This window comes from Podarcis liolepis, assembly GCF_965112155.1.
Source record: "Podarcis liolepis genome assembly, chromosome: 6".
Taxonomy (NCBI): Eukaryota; Metazoa; Chordata; class Lepidosauria; order Squamata; family Lacertidae; genus Podarcis; species Podarcis liolepis.
The window spans coordinates 49,837,964-49,863,350 of record NC_139559.1 but is presented as its reverse complement, the minus strand read 5'-3'; the positions used below and the strand labels follow the sequence as shown (position 1 = coordinate 49,863,350).

Below are 25,387 nucleotides of genomic sequence, written 5' to 3'. Positions count from 1 at the left end.
TCTCCCTGTATCAGTTTGGAATTATTTCCCTAACATCTCCCTCTTATACTCTGAAACAGCAGGACAATCATCCATCAGAGACACACAACTCAGCTCACACTGGGCCACTTCGATGTCCATATTGGATCACTACATCAACGGCATTTTTACTATAATTTTAACTCAATGTTTACATTTTCTCTGCAAGTGCCATAGTATGATCTCTCTTCTCTCCTTGAACAGCCAAAGATCTCCCCAAATGCTGCAATCCCACATTTTTCACTCAAATCTCTGAGTGTCCCATCCATTCTCACTTTTTCCTTCCTTCAGACTCTCTTTGCTGTTTCTGCTGCCCACCCCCCCTCCACCCCAATCTCTCTTTCTTCTAAATGAGCTCAGTAACAGTAGCCCACAAGTCTTTGGTCCCCGCCCCCCAGCAATTCGCTAAGTGAGCAAGTCTCAGGTGCAAGCAATCACAGTTTGCAACAGGCTGGGAAAACTGGTACCAACACCACAACATATTTTTAAATCTAGGAAGAGAAGGAGCAGGGCAATCAAGAGGGATGTTCAGGGGCTACTCATGTACTGGGCCCCATGCTAGAAGCAGTTCCAGCCTTTTAGCCTTCACTTTTTTAAAAAAAGGTAAGTCAATTGGTCATTTCTAAAGAAAGGTATGAAACAAAATATGGAGACCAGGGTGGATAAAAATCAATTTATTTTTAAAAAATAAAATAAAAATCAGTTTTTTTTATTTAAATCAGATTTTTTTTTTAAATTTAAATTGGATTTTTAAAATAAAATGCTTCTGGATGAAAAATCTTTCTAAAAATAGTCTTCTATTTAAGTTACATTATAGTCCAAAGGCTATTCATCAGGAAATAAGGATTTGTTTTAAGTTTTTCCATGTGCGCTAAAACTCAGTCTAAGTTTTTTTGTTTAAAATGTTTAACCACATCAGTTATCAAACATGGATACATATGCTATAATGTTATTGTTTTGGTTAAATAAATAGTTTAAGTGGTTGTTAGGGAAATGATTATTTTTCTCCTTCCAATAAAGTACAGCAGAAAAGTTGTCCAAATATAAACAGTTAACTTATTAAACCTCACAATAATTTCGTAATTATCTGTCTATGTATTTCTAATAGTATAAACAAATCAGTCATTTTTTATATAACCATAAAAACTACTCTGAAAATGTATTATTCCAAAAATGAAGCCTTCCTCTGGTTGTACATATTAAGATTATACCAGCAAGAATGAGACTTTCTGTAAAAAAAATAAATGATTTAAAGCAAGTCTAACTGACTAGTGATTTAAATCAAGCCTAACTGACTAGTGGTTTAAATTGTGGTTTAAATCGTGACTGAAATTGTGGTTGAAATCAAATCCACCCTGATGGAGACAACTGGTAAGGTTTTGGCACAATTGATAAGGGTGCTTTATCACTGTTGCTAAGCAGAGGAAGGAATGCTGACAACCCCAGCTGGGACTCAGGAGGGGGCCCTTGCAGAGCAACAGAAAAGGTTGGGGAAGCTGGATGGAGAAGGATACTGGGACATGTTTATTTAAACATTTTTTTCACATACACATTATTTCATTCACTCCCTAAGGGAGCTGCCTTTATAGAATAAAGCACAGTGGCTGACTTTGGTATGCTTTACTCAGAGGTAAAATAAATTGGGTTGCCTTTCTACTGAGGAAAAAATGGCAACATGGCAGTCCCCCTGCCCTGATTTTCCATACCCCCCCCCCACAAAACCACTACTGGTCCGCTTGTCCTCACTACCCTGTTATTTATGAATAAACACTAACCATAAAACAAAACCGTAACATACAAAATGAATCAGCAGATACAACCATAAAAAACTAAGCACCTTGTAGCTGCATCAAGTTTAAATTCCTGTAGACTGTACCCTAACACAAGGATATTTTTTGTTTATCAAGATTAGCAAAATGTTCTGTGTGTATACATTTTGCTGAGAGTTGTGAAACTGCACGCATTTGTTGCTTATTGTTCTAGATTTGTCTTGTGACTTTTCTCCCAGGAATTCAAAGCTGTGTACATTGTGTTCTTCTTCCCACTTTTATCTCCACAACTCTATTTACTGGATGCTTTTACTGGAAATAGGAGGAGTGAATTTCTGACAACACTGCTTTCTTACTGCAGTATCTTGAAGACTTTCTTGGGGTGTTTGGGAAATCCTCTGGAATAGAATGATAGGTGGCGAAAATCAATTCCTTTCCGTCCTTAACTGGGAACATCCATTGGCTCTCCACCCCTTTTTCATTCACGGAAGTGACACTTTAGATGTAGAACAATACATTTTATGAGGATCCTCTAAGTCAGCCTTTCTCAACTTTGGTTCCCCAGCTGTTGTTAGGCTAAAACTCCCATCATCCTGACCACTGGGTCTGCTAGCTAGGTATGATATGAGTTGTAGTCCTACAATATCCGGGGCCCAAGGTTGAGAAAGACTGCTCTAGATATACAGAAAAAACTAGTAACAATAAAATGCAAAACATTATTCTCTTGTATTTTGACAGTTAAAGTAGAGATGCATTCTACCTGAGGGGGCCAGGGACTGATCTGGATATAAGTAAATGTTAAATGCAATTATTGGGGGAGTCCATTAATGTTAGTACTAAAAATACTAATTTAATTAATGTTAGATTGGACAATCTACATATTTCAATTGTGAATGTTGGTTTGGTTTGGTTTGTTTAAACTTGACAGAAGCGGACAAGATCAACTCTATCTCCTTGGAACATTTTACGAACATTTTCAATAGGATACAAATTATATTACAAACAAAATGCAAGAACAATCCTTCCCTTCCAAATCCATTTTTACACATTTGCAATTTGCCAGATAATTTTTTCATCAACTGCAACTTTTTTTGCTTGCTCTTTTTCAAGATGCCTCATTTGAAAGGTCGCACAAACCCTTTATTTGCCATTTTTGAGAAGTCAACTGAAATGATAGGTTTGCAATTAACAAAAAAAAAATGCAGTTGTACCCGCTCTGTATACACCATATGATGCACACTTATACCCACCTGACTGCAGCAAACCTCCTCACAGCTCCTTTGCAAGCTGAAGTTGTAGGTCCTTTTCACACTGATCAGACCCATTCAGGTGGTACCCTAGAGAACACAAAAATGGATAATCATAATCTCAGTAAACACTGAAAAGCTTCCCTAAAATCACAATATATGCTTTCAAGTCCACAGGATGATACTAAGAATGTCTGCTTCAGTCCCCTATGCATAACTGGTGCATGTCTGCCAAACAAACTGTAATAAGAGTGTTCTTTATGGCTAAAAGATGCCACATTCTTTCTGAGATGCCTCCAAAATGCTAGGATTATAGGTGGGGAGAGAATTAGAGAAGCACAACTTGGAAACTAGCCTAACTAATTTGTGCCAACAGGGCTCATTTGAGCAAACACTACTGGAATTGAAAGCAGCTTCGGGGCAATGATTTCTTTTTTCTGGAGTCCATGGGTTTGCCTAGGACACAGAATGATGACTTAAGTGTTACAATAGATACAACCTCAAACTTCCCAAACCTGAAAGACCTGCAGTTCTGTTTTATTATTTATTCATACTTATATCCCATTCTTCCTCTCAATGGCAGGGCAGGGCAGGGCAGGGCAGGGCAGGTAACAATACGGCACAACAATAAGAGACAACAACATTAACAAAATAGCAGTGTCAGCAAGGACTCAATGGACTCGATGGCCCTTGTGGTCTATTCCAACGCTATGATTCTATGATTCTAAGGAGCTTGATTACATTCCTTGGTAACAAAAAGGTCTTCACCTTGTGCAAAAATGAGGACAACGTGGAGGAAACCTGCTGCCCATCAGAAGATTAGAACTACAATTCAAATCAGCAGCAGCCAGCACAATAGTAGTCCAAAACGTCTGGAGGGAACGAGGTTCACAGAATCATAGATTTGGAAGGGACACCAAAGTTGGCAAAAGCTGTTTTATTATAAATTATGGTTCAGTGTGAAGAAGTGATGTGCTGGTGCACACTGCTCAGAAGTTCCTGAACGACTCCTCCCCCCTGCTACTGCCACATCACAAAGGGAACAAACCAGAGGCCTGCTTCATGTTATGTGCAAACCAGGGCTCATTATTTGTTTCCCTCAAACAAATAAGAGAGGTAGGAGCAACTCAGGACTTTTCTGGCAATGTGTACCAGCATGTTGCTCCTTCACAATAAAGTAAAATATAGTTCAATGTTGCACGGAAATCAATATATTGTACCTCACAGGTAATGCAACCTTGTCTTCTACCTATATTCAAAATTGACACGATTTGCAGAACAGTAACACACCCATTGAATTTATTACACAGATTTAATCAGGAATACGATGGTGCGTACTAACGTCTCAGTCCTGAAAACACAACCTCAAAACCAAGTATTTCCTGACATTATCCATTTGTTCAATTTACAGCCCCAAATTATAGAAAGCTTTCTTGCTAAGCCTTTGCGTGGTTTAAACTGTACCTTCACGAGTGGCACATTAATTCTTTCAAGGTCAATTATTACCTGGATTTGTGACCCTGAATCTGTAACAACAGGAGCTCAGATCAAACTCTCAATTTCTTACATTTATTGTCAATGGGGAAAATCAGACTCAAAATTAACATCAAGAATTCCTAGCAGCATTTTCAGTAGCTTTTGTTCTCATTCATTTCTGCTAGATATACTGCAAGTCCAAAGGTCTTGTATTTTCAGGGGCCCCACTAATTAAAGCACAAACATTTGATGGCATGAAGGTAAAAGTTAAGAAAGGTCAACATTTCTTTCCTTCTGCAACAGGATGGTAGCTGCAGCCTCCCACTAAAATCTGGGAATGATCATGCACTTTTAACTGACATTTGAGAATCACCTGGTGGCTAATGGTAAAATGCTAGTTTATGAGCTGAAGACAATGTTATCTATTGGAGGGCAATGTTTCCCTTAGGCAGAAACACTGACATGCCAAGGCATACTTTAAGCCTCTCCAGGTTTCCCAAAACAAGAACATTCCGAAAGCTGTTAAAATGCACAGAAGCCAATTTTTACAAACAATAATCATACAACAGTCAAATTAAGCAGAAATTCAGGACACGATTGTAAAGCATGAAAAGTGCTCCTCACTTTCTCAACTCAGTGGGTGATCTCATTTACTGAGAAAGATTCCAACATTTGATAGTTTAAAAGCAAGAATAAGCAAAAGCACTTGTAAAATTCCTACACCTTTGTTTCCTCACAAAGAAATGGGAATGTCAGCCTAGGCAGCATAACATTTAGTCTGGCATACAGACTTTAAAATAACTTTATTAAGATCTGGGCGGGTGGGGAGGATATATTTTGAATTTTTGTATTCTTTTTTAAAAGGGAGCATGTACGCATCTCAAGCAACAGATTTGTATTGTGTAAGCATCCTGAATGTCTACAGAGAACCCAAAATATTAAATATACCCTTTACTAACAAAACTATAATTTTATCTAAGTAGTGCAAATTTCAACATCAGTTTAACAGAACATTATTTAGCATAATCTACCTGTTAAACTCAAATAAAAAGAAGAGGAAAGGCTTACTATTCAACTCAGTAGGCCCACACTGATTGGTTCTGTTTTGCCTATTATGCCCAACAAAAATGAACAGATCAAATAATATGCATGGAGTCATATCCCTGAAGACTTAGATTAGCACTTGGTCATACACTAGGAAAGGGCATCTTTTAATAAATAGCTAAATAAATAAATAAATAAATAATAGTGCTGACCATAGGAAATGGAGGAGAATGGTGTTTCAAAGAACTTGAGGTTTCAGTTACAAGAGCTGGAAAATGCAGTTTTTATATACAGTAATTCAGATTTCAAAAGGTCAGAATATTTTGTATGACATTCCATTCAAACTTTTTGATCTATAGTTTCAGGCCAAAGAAGTTTCAGAATTCCAGTAAATATTACCAGCATAAACCTTTACACACAGATCCCGCTATCCGAAAATTCACTTACCTGCACGTAAACAATTATCTCCAAACCCCCTATATACTCTGCAGATTGACCTATCTGAAAATCCAACTTCCTTACTTCCTTGTTTGTTTGTGCTTTGCTGGTCAACAGCAGCCATTTTCAGGCAGAAATCAAGGAGGGGGATGTGGGAGCAAGATCTGATGAATCAGGGTGCAGGAGAGATTGGAGAGATTGAACAAATCAGGTTTTTTTCATGCATCTCTGAATAAACTGAATAAATCACACATCTCTGAATAAAATTTTGCTGAATAAACCATTGAAAAAAAAGTGAAAGCAGTACGACAAATCCCACATTAGAAATATTTCCTTGTGAGCTGTGAATTGTGTTATATAACTTGTGGCTTGTACGAGACCGCTGTTTTATTTGATTTGTTTTGTGTGTTGTGCTTTATGATGGGCGTAAAGCCGAATAAACATTTTGATGTTTCCATAGGAAATAATGGAAATTGTGGACTTGTGGGGTTCAGGAGCCCAGCTATGTCACCCCTTGCCTGCGGTGCTGGCAGCCTCTCACCCTTTTTGGAACATGTTCCCTTGTGGAGTGTTCCCTCAGTCTCCTCTCCACTCCCCTCTCCTTCAGAGTCCTCCGGACAGCTGCTGCTGCTGCCCCTAGTTTCTGAGCTGCCCCCATGCCCCCAAAGAAAGATGCCTCCTCACACTCCTCCCAGGGGCCTGGGACTTGTCTGTCTATTCCCAACAGTAAGGGCTAGCGGACTGACTGGCTGGGCTCCCTTGCCTGCCTGCCTGCCTGCCTGCCTGCCTGCTTACTCCTTGCCCTCTGACTAGCCCCAGAGGCGCCATTTGCCTGTGAAGCTTGTAGCCAGGGCTGGTGCAACCAACAGCCACACAAGCCTTTGGGAGGTAGAGATGCAAGAGGGCATCAGAGAAGGGAGGGAAGGAAAGAGAGACAGAGGCCACTATTGCCCGCAGCACCCCTGACCGTCATTCAAGACACCCCAGGGTGCCATGGCACACTGGTTGAAAACCACTGTCCTAAACCTAAAAGGCAAAATTGCAAAGGCAACAGAGATGCTGTCCTTGAAATAAGCCATTTTCTCCACACTAGCCGTTTTACCCAAAGGTATGAACAACTTAAGGGAGGTGCTGTGGTCTAAACCAGTGAGCCTACGACTTGCAGATTGGAAGGTCGGCGGTTCAAATCCCCGCGATGGGATGAGCTCCTGTTGCTCGGTCCCTGCTCCTGCCAACCTAGCAGTTCGAAAGCACATCAAAGTGCAAGTAGATAGATAGGTACCGCTCTGGCGGGAAGGTAAATGGCGTTTCCATGTGCTGCTCTGCTTTCGCCAGAAGTGGCTTAGTCATGCTGGCCACTCGACCCGGAAAAACTGTCTGTGGACAATCGCCAGCTACAGCAACATGAGCGCCGCAACCCCAGAGTTGTATGCGACTGGACTTAACTGTCAGGGGTCCTTTACCTTTTTATGAACAACTTGAGATAATTCTGCATGTTTTACTTTACTAAGTAGTTCTGGTTATAACCACTATTTAATTACACCCTAGGTTAAGACAACTTTGTGTTTGAAAAACAGTGCAGATTGTGAGCTCTAAAGGGAATGTATTTGTTCCCTACTGTTCAAGACATCTATTCCTAATTGACAGCTCCAGCAAAAAGTAACATAGCATGAAAATCCCTAGGAAAAACAATAAGATGCAAAGAACTCTGTGAAGCTAACCAGCAGCTTGAAATCAATAACAACTTCATAATTTGACAAAGGAGATTAAATGATGCTGTGCAAATTACTATCAGCATTCCTCTAGCAAATTCAATGAGGTGATAAAGGCAGGATATTATGCTGACAGATGCCAAATGCTTTACATTAAAATACTGGCACACGGAATGTGGTCTTCAATTCTTGTTATAATAAGCATATTCTACTAGAAGACTAAAAATTTGGCCCTCAAGTGCTTTTTTTACTTTAAAAAGAGGAGACAAGAAAAGATAAACTAGTAGTAGTAGCAAAGGAAACCTAAGATCATACATTAAGTAGCAAACGAAACATTAAACATGTATCAGCTTTGTCCCTTTAATTTTATCCTTTTGGGATTGTTTTTTAGAACCAACACACTTCTCTTTAACTTATTTTATTTAAACCTCTAAGAACTACAAACAGGAAACTTGTGAAGATTAATTAATGAGGCAAGTTGAATTGGAAAAGGGACATGAAACAAGTTGCTGATGCAAACCTAACTGGATAACAGAAATCCAGAGGAATAAAAAAGCAAACAGAACCCAATAAAAATAACAATCACTAAAAATATATATGTATAATGAATAATCAATAAAAATGAAAGTATTTTCAAGGTTTCTATTTAGAATTTTCAAAGTGCAACACAGATTATTTATCTATTAACTGATCAATAACCAAACATTCTAAATATGGGTAAGTGTTCAGAATTAAAGGATTTTTAAATACAGGTGTTTTTACTTTTTATTGCAGGGTTTCATTGATGGAAAAATGAGTTTATTTCATTTATTGTGACTGGATTATTTCAGTAAGAGTAGAAAAGTTTTCTGTCACCAGTGGAACTTTAGAGATTTGCGTGGGCATCTCATGGGCAAGGTATTTTTAATTATTAGCAAATGTGTCATAAATTTTAAATTACTAACAAATTTGTCATTAATTTTTGTAAACTGTTTTCTTATAGCCATTTTCAGTAACAATGAGTGGTGTGACAGCTCCAATGACAGAGTAAGAACAGGAAAGAATAACTAAAAAGAAACTCAAGATAATTTTGCCATTAATTTTAAAGTGTATATACCGAGTACATTGCCCATATTTACTTACTGATAATAGATCATATGGAGTTTTACTCCCCTATTGATGGGTCTCCCATGAGTACAGACCAACAGATTATCTGTCATCAAGATCTGTAAGAACTGTTGACAAAAATCATATTTGATGTAAAGACCTCAGTTTTACATTTGCTACATTACAGATGAGCTGAGAGTTAAGAAGGGCATGTATAAGAAATGGAAGAAAGCGGAAATCACAAAGGAGGAGTATACACAAGTAGCCAACAGTTGCAAGGGGAAGTCAGGCTGGCTAAAGGTCAGAATAAGCTCAGGCTCGCAAGACAGCTTATAAATAATAAAAAGGGTTTCTTCGGCTATGTCTGCAGTAAGAGAAAGAACAAGCACGTGTTGGGTTTTCTGCGTGAATGAGATGGGGAAATGCTAATGCATGACAGAGAGAAGGCAGAACTACTCAGCGCCTACTTTGCCTCTGTCTTCACCCAAAAGGAAAACAATGCCCAACCTTGGTGATAACAGAATAAATGATGCAAGGAGGAAGCTGCAGCCCAAGATGGGAAAAGAGACAGTAAGCAAACACCTTGCTACTGTAAATGAATTCGAATCTCCAGGGCCTGATGAGCTGCATCCAAGGGTACTAAAGGAGCTTGTGGATGTAATTTCAAAGACTTTGTCTATTATCTTTGAGAAACCCTGGAGAACAGGTGAGGTCCCTACAGACTGGAGGTGGGTAAATGTTGTCCCTATCTTCAAAAAGTGGAAAAAGGAAGACCCAAGTAACTACCAACTGGTGAGGTTGACATCAATACCAGGGAAGGTCTGTGAGCATGTAGAAAAGGAAGTTGTGATGACTAAGACCCAGCATGGGTTTCTCAAAAATAAGTCATGCCAGCTCAATCTGATTTTTTTGATGTAATTACAAACTTGGTGGATCAGGGAAATGCTGTGGACATAATGTATCTTGATTTCAGTAAGGCTTTTGACAAAGTCCCCCACAATATTCCCATGAGAAAGCTGGTAAAATGTGGGTTGAATGAGGTAACTGTTAGGTAGATTTGTACCTGATTGACTGACCAAACCCGAAGAGTACTCATTAATGGTTCCTCATCATCCTGGAAAAAAGGTAGTTGTTAAATTCGCAAGCCAATGCTTTGAATTTGATTTTTCTACAGAGATCTACAAATTTTTGCTGCATCTTTTTGAGGTTGTTGATGATCCCATGCCCCACCACGTAGCTCCAAGCCGGTGTGAAAAGCAGGGGTTGTTAGCAGAATTGTGTGCTGCTATTTGTACTAGAAGTCAGTGAGGAAAAAGCTTAACTCATTTTGTGTCTCTTTACCTCAATAAGAAAGGCCTGCCTAGTCTAGCATACTGTTCCCACAGTAGACAACCAGGTGCCTATGTAAGCCTGAAAGCAGGAGCTAGTGCAACAGTACTCTCTCCATTTGAGAATCTTTTACTGCCTACAACAACAGAGGTAAAACATAGCCATATCCTCCATGAATTTTCCTGACCTCCTTTTAAAGCCACCCACATTGGTAGCCACAACAACATCCCATGGGAGCAAATAGTTTGAACTATGAATTTTTCTTTTCTATTAGGTGAATGTGTCACTAAAAACCAAAATAATAAAAACTGAAACTCATAAATACCTCCAGATTTGCTCTCATGTATGCAAACAAACAGCAACACTGCTGGGAGAGAAATCTTGAGAATTAGGCCACAATAATGCCAAGAGGGCATTTTCTACCAAACTATGCCATGCAAAGCTTCAGAGAGGCACTATACAAAAACTATGTAATAGTCTTTGTGATGCCAATACTATTTGCTATATTACATGCTGTAATGTCTGTCTATGAAGTTGTAAGTAAAGATTTATTGAACTGATTCCATATTGGGTATGTATTAGTAAAGATTAAAAATTCCAGGCCTGTTATAGCAAAAACAGCAATGAGTCTTTTGGCATCTCAAAGGCAACAAGAATAATTTTTGCATATGCTTTCATTCTGAACTATAATTTATTAGTAAACTTGATTCTATTCAGTTAGGACTTAAGACCAAGGTTCTGACTATAGCTGGGAAATAAACTTAGCATACCTTTTTATATTTTAGCTTAAAATGTCACAGTGAGTCTAACATATTCCATAGCCTTACAATTTCTTATCCATATCACATGTGTGGCTTATATGTGTATGCATAACTCAAATCCAAATGGGCTCTAATCCATGAAAGCCAATGCCACCATAAATCTGTTCATCTGTACCAACAAAAGATTCTGTTTTGCTTTTTCTGAATGTTACTGTCTTACTGAATGGCAAGGATAAGCAAATTGTTTTTAATATGGAATGCTATGAAATAGCCTTAGCCAAAAAATCGGCCTAATTTGTGCAAAGCACAAATTTTATTTGTTTGTTTATTTGTTTATTTGTTTTATGGGAAACAACTCTGAATGGATGCTGAGTAATGACTGGGAGAATTCTGTCCTAAAATGTGTAATGTTGTATTTGGTTTTGAGTTGCTCTATTGGTTCATAATCTAAAGTACAACTGATAATGGACCAAGGTTTGATCAATAATCATCTGTCCATCACCTTTCTTGTTCAAATAGAAATGCAAGATTCCAGATGCTCAGTAAAATTTACTTCTATCAAACTGCTTGTTTTACTTCCATCCTTTGTTTTCTCTCCCTGCATTTATTCTTACATTGAAAACATGTTTGGTGTTTGTTTTAAAATTCAACAGTCATGTCCTTTAAGATGTCTGACTCGAGCACAGTGACACATTCCTTGGTAAGGTAAGGTAAAGTAAAGTAAAGTAAAGGTAAAGGACCCCTATGGGTAAAGATGACTATGGGGTGCGGCACTAAACTCACTTTTCAGGCCGCGGGAACCAGTATTTGTCCACAGACAGCTTTCCAGGTCATCTAGCCAGCATGACTAAACCACTACTGGTGCATGGAGGACCATGACGGAAGTCAGAGCACATGAAAATGTCGTTTACCTTCCTGCTGCAGTGATACCTATTTATCTACTTGCATTGGTATGCTTTCGAATTGCTAGGTTGGCAGAAGCTGGGACAGAGCAACGGGAGCTTACCCCATTGTGCACATTTGAACTGACGACCTTCTGATCGGCAAGCCCAAGAGGCATGGTGGTTTAGATCACAGTGCAACCCACATCCCTCTACATCAGGCTTCCTCAACCTTGGCCCTCCAGATGTTTTTGGCCCACAACTCCCATGACCCCTAGCTAGCAGGACCAGTGGTCATGGATGATGGGAATTGTAGTCTCAAAAATATCTGGAGGGCTGAGGTTGGGGAAGCCTGCTCTACATGCCCGTGTGCAAACTAGACCATTGTGGGAAAGTTTTTGAGTTTTCTAAAAGTTGACATTTTGCTTTCAAAACTATATACTTGACTGACCCCTTACCCAAAAAGTTCATTTCACATATTTACAAAATATTAACTAGGTAATAATGCTATCGTGTTTTACTAAAATGCCACTGAAGTCTTCTTAATACTACTGATCCGGCAGCAATTAAGGAACTCTGCAATATCTGGACTACTCCTAGTCCCTAGGATTTCTCCAAAGCCTGTTATAGATTCTTCCCATTAAATTCCCTCCATCACTTGCCTTTTACAGAAATGAGCTCATTTATTTTTATTTTTTACTACTGTACTGACCCACCCAGAAGCAAGGGCAGAATGGCAATCCAAACATCTGTTCATACAGGATGCTGCATAAACAGCAGCAATACTGTTTATAAATAGCATAATCTCTATTTTTTAAAGTTTCATTTCGAGTCACCTTATCTCTAAAAAGAGAGAGCAGAAATAGAAAGGGTCCAGAGACAGGTGACAAAAGCGATTAGAAGCCTGGAGAGGCTTACACATGGGGAAAGATTTAAAAGATTAGGGCTCTTCATCTTATGGAAGGAGGTGAAAGGGAGGAGGCTTACCAGAGATATCAAAGCAATGAAGGACAGGGGGATGATTACACAGGGCAGGCACTTTCCCTTCTCACCCATAAACACACAGCCCTGAGAAAGAAACAAAGCAATCTTTGCTCTCCTTTGTCACTCTGAAAATAATAATATATGGTATGGAGAATAGTAGAGAATAGCACCCTCAGCCTTGGCTGCTAAAGCCTAATCACTGACAGAAGCTTGAGCTTGATACTATGGGCTTTCTGAATGCTCTGTGAGAACCTGGAAGCCAGCATTCACTGGTTGAACCCAGTTGGTCAATTCAGTTTCATCAATAGGAACCAACACTCAAATGACTTATTGGTCAATTCAGTTTCATCAATAGGAACCAACACTCAAATGACTTATTGGTCTGGTTCACACTAACTACTAAGCCAAACTATGGCTTAGCATGAAAAAGCAAGCATGGTGGTGCACATTTAAAAAGTCACAGCCACCTTGCTCCTCTCCCCTGGTCCTGCTGAGATGCTACTGGGAGCTAAGCCAGTACTAAGTGTGAACCCTATGCTGTGGTTTGTTTGTCTTGCTGCATTCCCTGTTGGCCATCCATCCAAGGGGTCACATGTGGGTCATGTCCAAAGCTAAATTGGGTTGTGGGTATGGTCACCTCACAGTCACTCTCTTACATACATTCAAACCACAAAAACATACATGAGTATCCCACACATGGGTGCACATAGACATGAACACGGTTCCTTAATTTCTCTAAATTATATAGCCAGTAATAAAACATTTTGCTGCATAAACAAGCCACTTAAGAAGCCTAAGGATCTACGTGACCAGGGTTAAAATCACCAGTCAGCCATGAAGCTCCCTGGATGATCTTGGGCCTGTCACTGTCTCTCAACCTAACCAACCTCACAGGATAATATGGAGTGAGGGAAGCAATGTATGCCACCTTAGCTCCTTGGAGGAAAGATGGGATATATATCTAAAAAATAAATCATCGCTTATCTTGAGAGAAGTAGGGGGTGATGAGAGAGTTGGTAACTTTTTTAAAGGGGGGGCTGGATTTATTGTTGCACATTTTTTAATGATGAGGCTGCTCTGAAAAGAAGCCAGCATGGGCTGCAAGGGGAGCAGGGAACCACTGTGGCTGTCCCCAGACCACTTACCCTGCCATCCCTTATTTGAAATTCTTAACACTACTTACATGTGCTTTGGACTTCTTAATCGATTTTGCTGCTGCCACTGCAACACAGGCAAAATGACAGGATGTTCAGGGAAGTGTGGGGGGGGGGGAGAGAAGCTGAAGTACATAAAAGCCTTCTGGCTCAAACCAAAGGCCCATCCAGTCCAGCAACCTGTTCTCGCAGTGGCCAACCAGATGCCCAGTCCTCTTCAAGCATTAATTAATGTCTAACCTAGCAATGAAACTCACTAAGTGACTATCTCTCAGCCTAACCTATATCACAGGTAGTTGCGAGGATAAGATTGGGGGTGGGTTAAAGAACCAGGTACTATACCCTGCCTTGAACTCATTCATCTGCCTTGAGATGAAAGGCAGGATATGAAATGTGATTAAATAGTCCCAAGCTATTTGCAAACAATGGGACAGTGCAACTATCTCATAGTTTCTTAATAATATTATGGCAAGTTGATTCTGCATCATCTCAGCCACGTAGTCCTTAGTCTCCTGTTTGAAAAGAACTAGCACTGACCATCTGGGATTGTTGAGAAAACTGAAGAGAAACATTATTAAAACAGCATCCTGATATACTAAGCAGTACATTTATGGTACCTTGCACATTCCACTTCACATCCAACAGATCACTTTTAATGCCATAAGTCTGCCAATTTTCAGAATTGGCTTATAAATCGCCCACTCTTCCTGTATAAACAGCTGCTAAGTTTTTATTGCCAGCTTCACTGGAAATTATAAGAATTCCTTGCTAAGAAGATTGAAGGCCACTGATAATTGTCTCTTGATCCCAAGAACAACCTTATAAACAAGCAGATTAAATTTGACTTCTGTTAGTCACATTTATTTTCACACTTTTGTAGTAAACTTAAAGGATATAGCAATCTTAACAACCAGTTGAAAAAACAAAAAGCAGAATGAATCATTCGGACTATTTAAAGAGAGCTTTTAGTATTTTGCTGTCATGTCCAAGGCAGATCTATTTTTGATGTAAGGGGATCAGTTTTAGCAGGAGTATGCATGCATTCAGTGAAAAAAAGTGCTTTGAGGGTTATCATCTGGAAGCACTTGTGGCACGTTTGTTACATTCCCCACTCCTTAGTATCATTTTGCCTTCTTGTAGAAGACAGACCTTCACAATTGAACTGAAGAGCTCACATTTTTGTAAACATGCAACATGAAAATAAAGCTGGACAGATGGACAGCACACACCCTGAAGCCTACACTACCCTTGTTTTCCTCATCATTGAATAGGCAACACATGTTCAACACAGCACTTCAGCAGCCACTACTGTTCTCGGGGATAAACAGGAAGCATACTGTTAGGCACAAGATGCTCTGGGCAAGAAGTTAATCCAAACTTCCATATCCTCTTCATGAGAGTTATCAACTAGGCTGAACACTAACCTAACCTAACCTAACCTAACCTAACCGGCTTTAACCTCAACTTTATGTTTTAAAATTATACTTCCACAAAAAACTCATTTGTTGTAGACTGGTAACAAGCTATATAAACCAAGGTGGGATTTCTTGAGCAGTGGTGGTCAGATTTCAAGATTTCTACTAAAACCCCAAAATCCACAAACCAAGGCCATATGCAAATAGTGGCTCAGATGGACATAGACTGCAAATTAAAGAACGGGGTGCCTCTGAGCCCACAATTAGCCCAGGAATTTGTGATCAGTATCAGAACCAAGCTCACAAGCTTATTCTGACTAATACAATAATTCTTTTTTATCAATATAATTTGGGATGGAGGAAGATCAGCTTTTTAGTTGTTGGTTATTAGAGAACTTAAGAGTGAGAAAAACTTGCCGATCTACTGCAGATCTCCCAGAGATCTATCAAAATGGAAACACTGAGATAGCTGTTAGTCTTCTGTAGCATGACAAGAAATAAAGACTGCTGTTTGCTTTCTCCCCACCCCTTACCTTCACAAAAAAGAACTGTAAATCTATAGACACTACAACTCCCATCAGCCCCAACAAGCTGCTGCAGTCCCAAAACATATGGGGAGCTCTGAGTTGGCCTCAACAGTCCCTATATTTTGTCACTTGCAGCCCTAGTCTCAACAGCTGTAATTCAATGCAGATAGTTAATGGATCTGAAATTTACCATGCTACCAACAGAAGGCAACCAATCAATAAGTTGTTCTTCCACTTTATTGTGAAACACAATAGTCATCACCATCACTGAGAAGTCACCACAAAGGAGAATTTCAGTTATGCCAATAATGCTGCCTTCTACAGCCATACAGTATATCAAGGGTTTTAACACACGTATTCCACAGCTGAAACAAATGAAGTGCTATTTTTATGCCCCTTCTGTGTCACAAGAGAAACCCTTGTACTAATGCAAGTGATGTTAAGAAAAACACCAGCTCACAGCTTTTAAACTAAAAGCCACCCCAAAAATGTATTATTAATCCCTGTGTTCATATTGCAATTCATTTTATCCCTGAGGATTCCAAACTGCTTTACACAAATGTTACAATCATGCCTTTGGGATTCCCTGTTACTCCTCCCTGAGAGAACAGCAAGAAAGCATCGGCTTTCTTTTCTTTTTCACTGCCAGAGCAGAGGAGCTGGTGATAATCCCCTCCGAATGCAGTATTTAACACCTATCAGGTAGGTGACAAGTGCTGCAGTGTAAGGAGGATTAGCACAGTGCAGCCCTTTACAGTGGAGTGAAATTCTCTGTAAGCAGCAGAGTGAAGTTGCCATGGTCTGACCAGCACTAATCAATACTCCCCCCCCCATTCTTTCACACACACACACACACACACACACACACACCCCAATATGTATTGTCTTGAAAAATCTGTGCATCACACAAAGAAAATGGAAGGTTAAGGTGATAAAAGCTAGTTAGCATGCGGTCTCGCTCTCTCTCTCTCTCTCTCTCACACACACACACACACATACACACACACACAGATAAATTGATGGATAGGTATCAAGTGGAAGAAGTGTTGCATAATAATGATTAGCAATCTCAGTTTAATCAGAGGTATTCTTCAAACGTTCACTCACATTTGTTAACAGTGACTGAAGCCCATTTAACACCAGAAATTCCTGGTCCCGCAGCAAGCGCAGCCCAGTTCCAATTCAGCAGCAGGGAACTTGAAATGCTATGCTATGTGATGGCTGCTGGGCTTTCACATTATCCTGAAGGCAAGATAATAATAAGTATTGGCAATCCCTCAGGCCACAGAGGACTGATCCTTTTGAAGAAAGACAATCAGCATAAAGATGGTGTTACCAATACCAAGGAACAATGTAGAACCAATTAGCCCAAAGAAACCTGGGCAGAGATTAAACATCACTAGGAAGCCACTGGCTATATTATAATGCCCTAATTCAACCCCCTTGAAGTGTTTGGATCCTTAAGTGATCTGAGTTATCTGGGACACCCAAACTAATCCAGTAATTCAGATGTATTAAGGGTTGCATCCCAAAAGGCAAAAGCTATGGGTAGGAAATATTGACTTGCTGTTTACACCTCAGGTAGCCCCAGGTCCTCTCTCCATTCCATCCTTTAAACATCTGATATCAACAGATGGGACCTTCCTGCACCAGCAGACATGAAAAGTCTGGGAAGGATGGGATGCCAATGGCATAGTTGACTAAGTGGAAGTGAGGCTGCAATTGGAGAAGAGGAGGAAGGTGGTAGCAGGCATTGCCAGGTCATCAGCAACTGCCTGATAATGGAACTGGGCTTTAGTACAAGAATGTTTGGGTCTTTTCTCTCTTAGTAAAGGTAAAGGGACCCCTGACCATTAGGTCCAGTCGTGACTGACTCTGGGGTTGTGGCACTCATCTCGCTTTATTGGCCAAGGGAGCTGGCATACAGCTTCTGGGTCATGTGGCCAGCATGACTAAGCCGCTTCTGGTGAACCAGAGAAGCGCATGGAAACACTGTTTACCTTCCCGCCGGAGCGGTACCTATTTATCTACTTGCACTTTGATGTGCTTTCGAACTGCTACGTTGGCAGGAGCTGGGACTGAGCAACGGGAGCTCACCCCGTCGCGGGGATTCGAACCGCCGACCTTCTGATCGGCAAGTTCTAGGCTCTGTGGTTTAACCCACAGCGCCACCCGCGTCCCTCTTTTCTCTCTTAGGCGGTAATAAACTGCAACCTGTTCTCACCCAGCAATGCATGTTTCTCCCACTGCTTCTGCCCAGTTCTCCTGTTGTGGGCATAAACACTATTAATGTAAGTATACTGTTGTCTCACGTGCTAGATGTGAACACAGTTCAAATGTCACTCCCTTCCACCAGGCAACTAGGTAGAAAGATTGAATCAGTCACACAGACACACAGACACACACACACACACAGAGAGAGAGAGAGAGAGAGAGAGAGAGAGAGAGAGAGAGAGAGAGAGATCATTCTTAACAACCACCAGGTTTTAAAACTCCTGTACAGAAAGAGCAAGCTTGAACACCTGTTTCAAAAATATTAATAAAATAAATTAAAACGTAAATTCTTTTCAGACCTCAGGGGGGCACTCTTCACCCAAGCCATGATGCTGGGGCAAGTTTCAAGAGCCTGATTTCCAGGACCTATTTGAGATTCCTGTGTTCTGCTGGCTAAAAGCTAACCAGACACAAGAGACAGGCGAAGGCTTGCATTCACATGTTTGGTTGAGGCTATTATAATCCACAAGTCCTCTCATGTCTCTTCCAGTACCTGCCTTCATCACTCAGATTAAACCAAGTCATGAACTCTTCCCTGTTTTTTTTTTTTTAATTATCAGGTTTGTACAGCCATGCCCTTAATGATCACTTATCCAATCAAATAAAGTCTAGAGTTTGTGCATCACAAAATTAATTTTAGCCAAAACACCAATTTAAAACTTAGTTTGCCCATGGATATACATGGTGGCATGTCACATCTACAGCATTTCTTCCAGAAAGCCTTCATATTCCCATCAGTTTTAAACTGAGTAATGATTATCTAGTCAGAAGTAGGCTGCATTCTTTTATATATTAAAGCTAAGTGTACTCCCCTAAGGCTGAGGGTGGGTATGGCAATCAAAAGCACCTTAAAGATTAATGTTTCAGAATTTAACAAACAAAATAGGGCTGTGCTACAAAAAATGCCCCATATTTCTTTATGCTCCCAAATTATTGAATATGTATGTGTATAAATATGGCCAAAGCCAGTTCACAGCCCCTTTCTACTGACTCTCAAGCCCTCCCCCCCCAAAAAGCCACATTCTCATATTTTAATTATTGCAAAGCAGTTTAAAAAATAATTTGCTAAAGTGTATTGCACCAATTCCCACTGCCTGTTTCCTCAGCTCATATTTCACCACTGTTTCCCACTCAAAGGTGCAACATATCCATGAACTCTGCTTAACACCTGGGCATAATTCTGCTTCACCATGCCTCTGGCACTGAGAGCACTTGACCTCTCCTGCTCTGTTTGTGGCACTGTGGCTACACTTTTCAGAGTGCTGTAGTAACCAGTATTTTGTCAGCTGAAAACTGACGTTCCAATATGATGTTCCGTATACATCAGCCACATCTTATAGTCTTTGGTTGTAAAGTTTCACTCGTTTTCAAAAACATGAGGTCAGCAATTCGTGTGGTCAGTATGTGGCCTTGACCCAGCTCTGCACAGGTGCTACCATCTGCCTCCTGATCTTGGCCAGGTCCTAGCACTGTGATGTTGGTGTTTTCCCTTCCCAGTGGGGGAAGCTAGTTCTTTTAAGGGGGCAGCTGGACTCTTTCCCCTCCCTTCCCTTATCCTAGCAGGAAATGAATTTTTTGAAAATGTCACTGGCTTTCCAATGATCTTTAAGTCATGTACCACCCAGTGTGCAGCTAATAAAAGTGTTCTCATCTCCAACAGCATGGGAACTCGTGCAGGGATGGCTAAACAGCTTTAGCATTGCTCTAACTAAACTGACTACCAATAGTTAATTATAGATAAACCACCCTGGGGTGGACATCATTATTGGAGACTGAGGCCTTATTACAATTTTCCTTAAGTCTGTAAAGAATCAATTTAGAATAAATTGAAATAGGGCACTTATTGACCTGCAACAGCAGCAGATAATCACTAATACATACACCTTATAATCGGCATTTTAAAAGTAATTAAAGAAGTGGCATATCATCCCTGCTGTTGAGCAAAGATGTTATTAGAAACCAAACACAGCGAAGTCTCATCATAATATCGGGTTTACTTTTGCGACATAGGCTTTATGAGTCTGTTTTTTAGTGCAAAATTATTCATTTCCCCCTCAAAAATGCAATTTACTTCCATAAGCATCAGATTTCCCACCCCACCCTTTTCACACAAAGCAACCAGGTGAATGCACCAAGAAATATATGCTTCAAACGGCCCAGTTTTCAATTTTCAAGTGAGAGAAAAGATACGAGTTCATCATTAGCAAAAGCCAAAAATTCTTTCAACGTATTCAGGATAATTAAATATTTATTTCCTGTCTGTTCTGGCATTAGAGTTCCTGAGCTAGGAAAAGATACTTAAAGGGCATCTACACTATAAATGTAGTGTACCAGTTTAACTGGTGAGATGATAAAAATTCTGTTAAGAGAGCCTTCTCTCCATCTCACTCATCATCCATCAAAGACATATCACAAGATTCCTAGAAACAGGGTTATTCTTATACCAACCTGGAATGCAGGTATGCAAGACCCTGAATCCTTTTCCAAATCTTCATATTAAAGTTTATTGTCAGAAGACTAATCACAAAACATCTGCATGGGTTTCCAGATTATAATATTGACACAAACTGCCTGCCAGAGCTGTATTTAAAAAGGTCCTACAGGACTCCTATAGGGTACACTGTAAGTATTTAGAGCAGGAACATTAGAATAATAGGCTGGTTTTAATGCTACTTAAGCATTTTTCTCTACACACAACACATGCTATTTGTTTTGCTGGGCCATTTTGAAAAGGTCAAAGAAAATTGGGTAAAAGGATCCCTGATCCACCTTATCTTGTGTACAAACAGAAGTTCTAAAAAAGAGTATCACGTATAGAATACAAATTCCTGTATACAATGCATTGTATACAATGAGCATCGAAATGCAGCTTAATAAGAAGACCAGAACAATAAACACTGAAGCCCTGGACAAAGCAACAAGGTGAATTACAACAATTATAATAAATTTAATATAGTATCTCTTCTTATATTTAAACTATTTTGCACATACAGCTTTCATAAAGGTAAGTAAGTGTTCAAAAACAAATTGTCCACTTTCCTGCCAAGAGAACTCAATATCATTGATTAATAATCACTAACATTCACACACCTTACCATAGTCATCTCCAAACAATTTTGTTGCAAATGAATGCCAGCAGAGTATTGCATTTTAGCTTTAATCATGCATATATGCCACTGTATTATAATCATCTGTTTAAGCATTAAACTAATGCAAGTTTGTTCTCTGTTCTGCAGGGAACAAATTAAATAAGGTGCAGAATTTTGTAGAGGGAAAAGATTTCTAATAAGAGGCTGATTTGCTGCTGTATGGTATCTGCAGTTATATTTAAAATGCATGAAGGTTTGATGACATCTCTCCCTGCAAAGTTGACAGTATAAAGCTCAACTAGAGGGTGGCTATGGCAACAGCAATGGGAATAAAGAGAATGACGCTGAGCTGCTTAAACAGATACTCAGGATTTTCTTTGTTTTCATTCATAAGGGAACAGATAAGCAGGAGACTGGAGGTGGGGGGAGGGGCTTCTGGAAGATAAAAATATTTAAAGAGTAAATATAAGGAAAGAGTATTTTACTATATAGATAACGTGGGCATGTGCACACACAAGTATGTTCCACTTTATAATACAAACCCAAAAAGCTTTAGAGAGATTCCACATTATAGCTTGTAGTTTCAGCCTATCAATGTGCTAGGCTGCTTTATTATCTTCCATATTACTTTCTCTACCAGGGGGTAAATCTGTTGTTTTATCTTTAATATCTGTAATATGTTTTCCTCTAACAAAAGGACAGCACCATTATTTCTCTTTTCTCTAACACTAAATGTGTTTTGGATCCTAACGCTATGCCAAATACTACAAACTAAGCTGCAGTCATCTTCTCTTTTATTAATTTCTCTCCAAAGACAAATCCAGAAAGGTAACGCCGGAAATTTGAAGTGAGAATGATTCTACTTCAAAGCAGGAGAGAGCAGTCATCTACAAGGAAAAAATGAAACTCTGCAGAAGCCTATCCAAGTGTAAAGTCAGTGTACTCTACACAGTGTATATGCTTAGTGTAGCATCAAAAAAAGAAAAAGCCTTAGCAGACTCAATGCAGTATTAATAAAGTACTAATCCTTTTGCCTGTCAGAGCTGTTATCATTGCTCCATGCAAGTGAAACTATTAGTATGCTTTCATCAGCAATTTCTAATGTAAACTTCTGGAAAACAATGACCCACAAAGTTAATTGGTAAGGAAATTTTACCATAGCCTATTAGCTATTCTTTAAGAGGACATAAATACACTAAACCGCTATACAGCCCTCCCTGGCACATGCGCTTGGTTATGTCAAATGAAATTTTTGCAGCCAAGCCTACGGAAAAAGGAGGTTGTGCCAAAGCAACAGAGGAATGTCCCTGTTTCGCATGAGCACTACTACCTGCACCAACATCATTTCTGCCAGGATCCCACCAGTGTTTGCATAACACACACAGATCAACACCATGCATGATTCTCCTTTTTAAATAGCACTTGAGTTATCTACATCCATTTACTGAGCTACCAAGATTACACCACAGTCTTGCTTGACCTGAGCAGGCTTGCCTGACCTGTTAAAGCAGCTGACTTTATGGATTTGTAAAAGATGAATCAACTCATTTCTTCCGGTATTATTTTATCAGTAATGCAAAATACATGGGAATGATTACTACAAAAAAATTGGATCAAGCACCTGAAGGAGGAACCCTAGTGAAGGAAGCAGAAGACCCATCTTGCCCAGCATCCTGTTTCCCTCGGGGGCCACTGGGAAGCCCACAAACAGGACCAAGGCACAACAGCTGTTGTTCCCCAGCCACTCATATTCTATGACCATATAGATAGCCTTATCCTCCATGAATTTGTCTAGTCCCCCATTAAAGCAATCTAAATTGGTGCACATTGGCACATCCTGTGGCAAGTAATTCCAACTTATTCTTCTCTATGACACAGTATGACACATAGACAACTCCCTCCCGTCTGTCCTAAATCTTCTACCACTTAGTATCACGGGATGACAATGAGTTCTAGTATTTTGAGAATGAGAAGGAGGGGAAATCTGTTAATTTTCTCCACACCATGCATAATATTAAACTCCTCTAAGCCCCCAAAGTTGCAACCCTTTCCTAACAGGAGTTTCTCTAGCCCCTTATTTTAGTTGTGCTTTTCTTATAAGGGGAACAAATTTGCTTGCATGTGCAGCTATTAGCTAGAGTTTAATTTCTAGCATTCTACTGAAATCTCTGCAAACACAAAACGGTGAGACAGTCATAATTTTGGAAGTAATTTCTATTTTTAGCTGAAATGCATCCAGTTAGCAAAAAAACCAGCTCCTACTTTCAACCCTTTTTGATACGAAGACCTAACTGTAGGGCAACCTTTACCTCATACAGAATTTAGGGGGACAGACATACTATTCAAACAAAACTGAAGGATAGTTTGCACAGTTATCATTAGGTCTCACTGTACAGTCAAAAGAGGAGCTGATGGATAAGAGAGACTGCTGCTTTTATCAAATGGGGGAGGGGTGACAATGGTGACAAGAACCTACTCAGATTCATTTAATAACTTCATTAATAATAAAAGGATAGAATAACCACCTCAACTGAATTTTCAGGCACTAAAGGAGGAAATTCCGCAAAAATGGGAGTGGGGTTCATCCTGAAAGTCAAGGGATTATAGATTCCTGAGGCAAGGAAATAAAATGTTGTTTAATCTGGAATAGTTATCAAAAGAGCACCATCCTCCACATGTTTACTCAGAAGTAAATTACACTGTGTTCAATGGGGTTTACTCCTACAAAGTATATCAAGAGCTACAGTGGCACCTTGGTTGTCAAATGGCTTGGCTCCTGAACAAATCGCCTCCCGAACACAGCAAACCTGGAAGTAAGTGTTCCAGCTTGCAAACGTTTTCCGGAAGCCAAATGTCTGACGCGGCTTCCGATTGAGTGCAGGAAGCTCCTGCAGCCAATCAGAAGCTGCACCTTGGTTTTCGAACAGTTCCAGAGGTCAAACGGACTCCCGGAACAGATTAAGTTCGACAACCAGGATACCACTGTATAGCCTAGGTGAGATATACTGTAGAAGAATGCGTACCTCCTCTGGCAAAAATATCAGTTGCAGAATTCCCTACCTATTAACATCAAGCAAGCATCATCAGTATTAAAGTTTGGATAATTCACACTATCTTTCCCTGGAGTGCGATCAAACTAGCTATTATTGATGCATTATTGTCTGATTGAATTGTATTTTATCTATTAGATTTATATTGCTTTATGAGATTTTATGACATTCACCACTGACTCAATACTAAACCAAACTATGGCTTACCAGGAACTAGCAAGAGTGCTGGTGTACAGGAAGAAAATCATGCCATTTTGTTCCTCCTTGCTCCGGCCACATCACCAGGAGCTAAGCCATGGTTGGCTTAACATTATATCCAAATCAAAGGTTGTGGTTTGTTTTCCCCAAAAGAAACGACAAGCAGTATCCCAAGAACAAACCCTGGTTACAAGTTGTGGTTTGTTTGGAGTAAGACTCCTGCTTACTCCAAACAGATTACTGCTGTTTCATTATAAATTCAGAGCAGCAGCTAGCATATCCATACACTAATTGCACAACTTCCCAAACTACATTCTTACAAAAATGAAAATACATTTAATGCCTATATAGTGATCACAGCAGCCAATAATTTGCCATTTACTGCCATCCCACATACTCAAAGCAACATCCACCACATATCTGTCAACCACCAACAACTAATTACACCCATGGAACCTTGAGTCTTTTCACTATGAAGTATCTACAAATAAGGTGGACAGCTTAAACATTAAGGTTTTTTACACCTCTTAATAGTCTATATAATCTTGTACAGAGAATATTAATCCTTGGGCGTTAATGAAAAATGCAAATAGCACCAGATCGAACCAGAGAGAACTGATCTTAGAAAGAAAAGGTTGCAAAATGTCATAGTTTTAACACTTCTACCTCTCACAGAGCATGGCTTGAGACAATGCTACTAATCTTGCAACCAATCCTGGTATCTTCTGCTGCTGTCTTCAAATGTCTTTACTGCATCTGAAACGGAACTTTTGCCATCTTCCCATAAAACTGGCAGAAAGTTAAGGTACATTTCATGTTGTTCTGCACTGGTTCTTAATGTCTGCAAAGGAAGCAAAGGTGCAGATATTGATGATAATAAAGGAATTTCTCTGTTGTGGCTCCTTGGTTCTGGAAATGAGATTGGGGGTAGCAAC

General features: G+C 39.7%; 1 protein-coding gene across 25 annotated transcripts in view; it reads right to left on the bottom strand.

The window, feature by feature from the left end:
* PTPRF (protein tyrosine phosphatase receptor type F) overlaps positions 1–25,387 on the bottom strand; it is a 474,052-nt gene that overhangs the window by 403,184 nt on the left and 45,481 nt on the right. For all 25 annotated transcript variants that reach the window (XM_083510759.1, XM_083510768.1, XM_083510752.1 and 22 more), the window contains exon 2: positions 3,038–3,124. The gene's annotated coding sequence lies outside the window, so the exon portion shown is untranslated. The remainder of the gene's footprint in view (positions 1–3,037; positions 3,125–25,387) is intronic.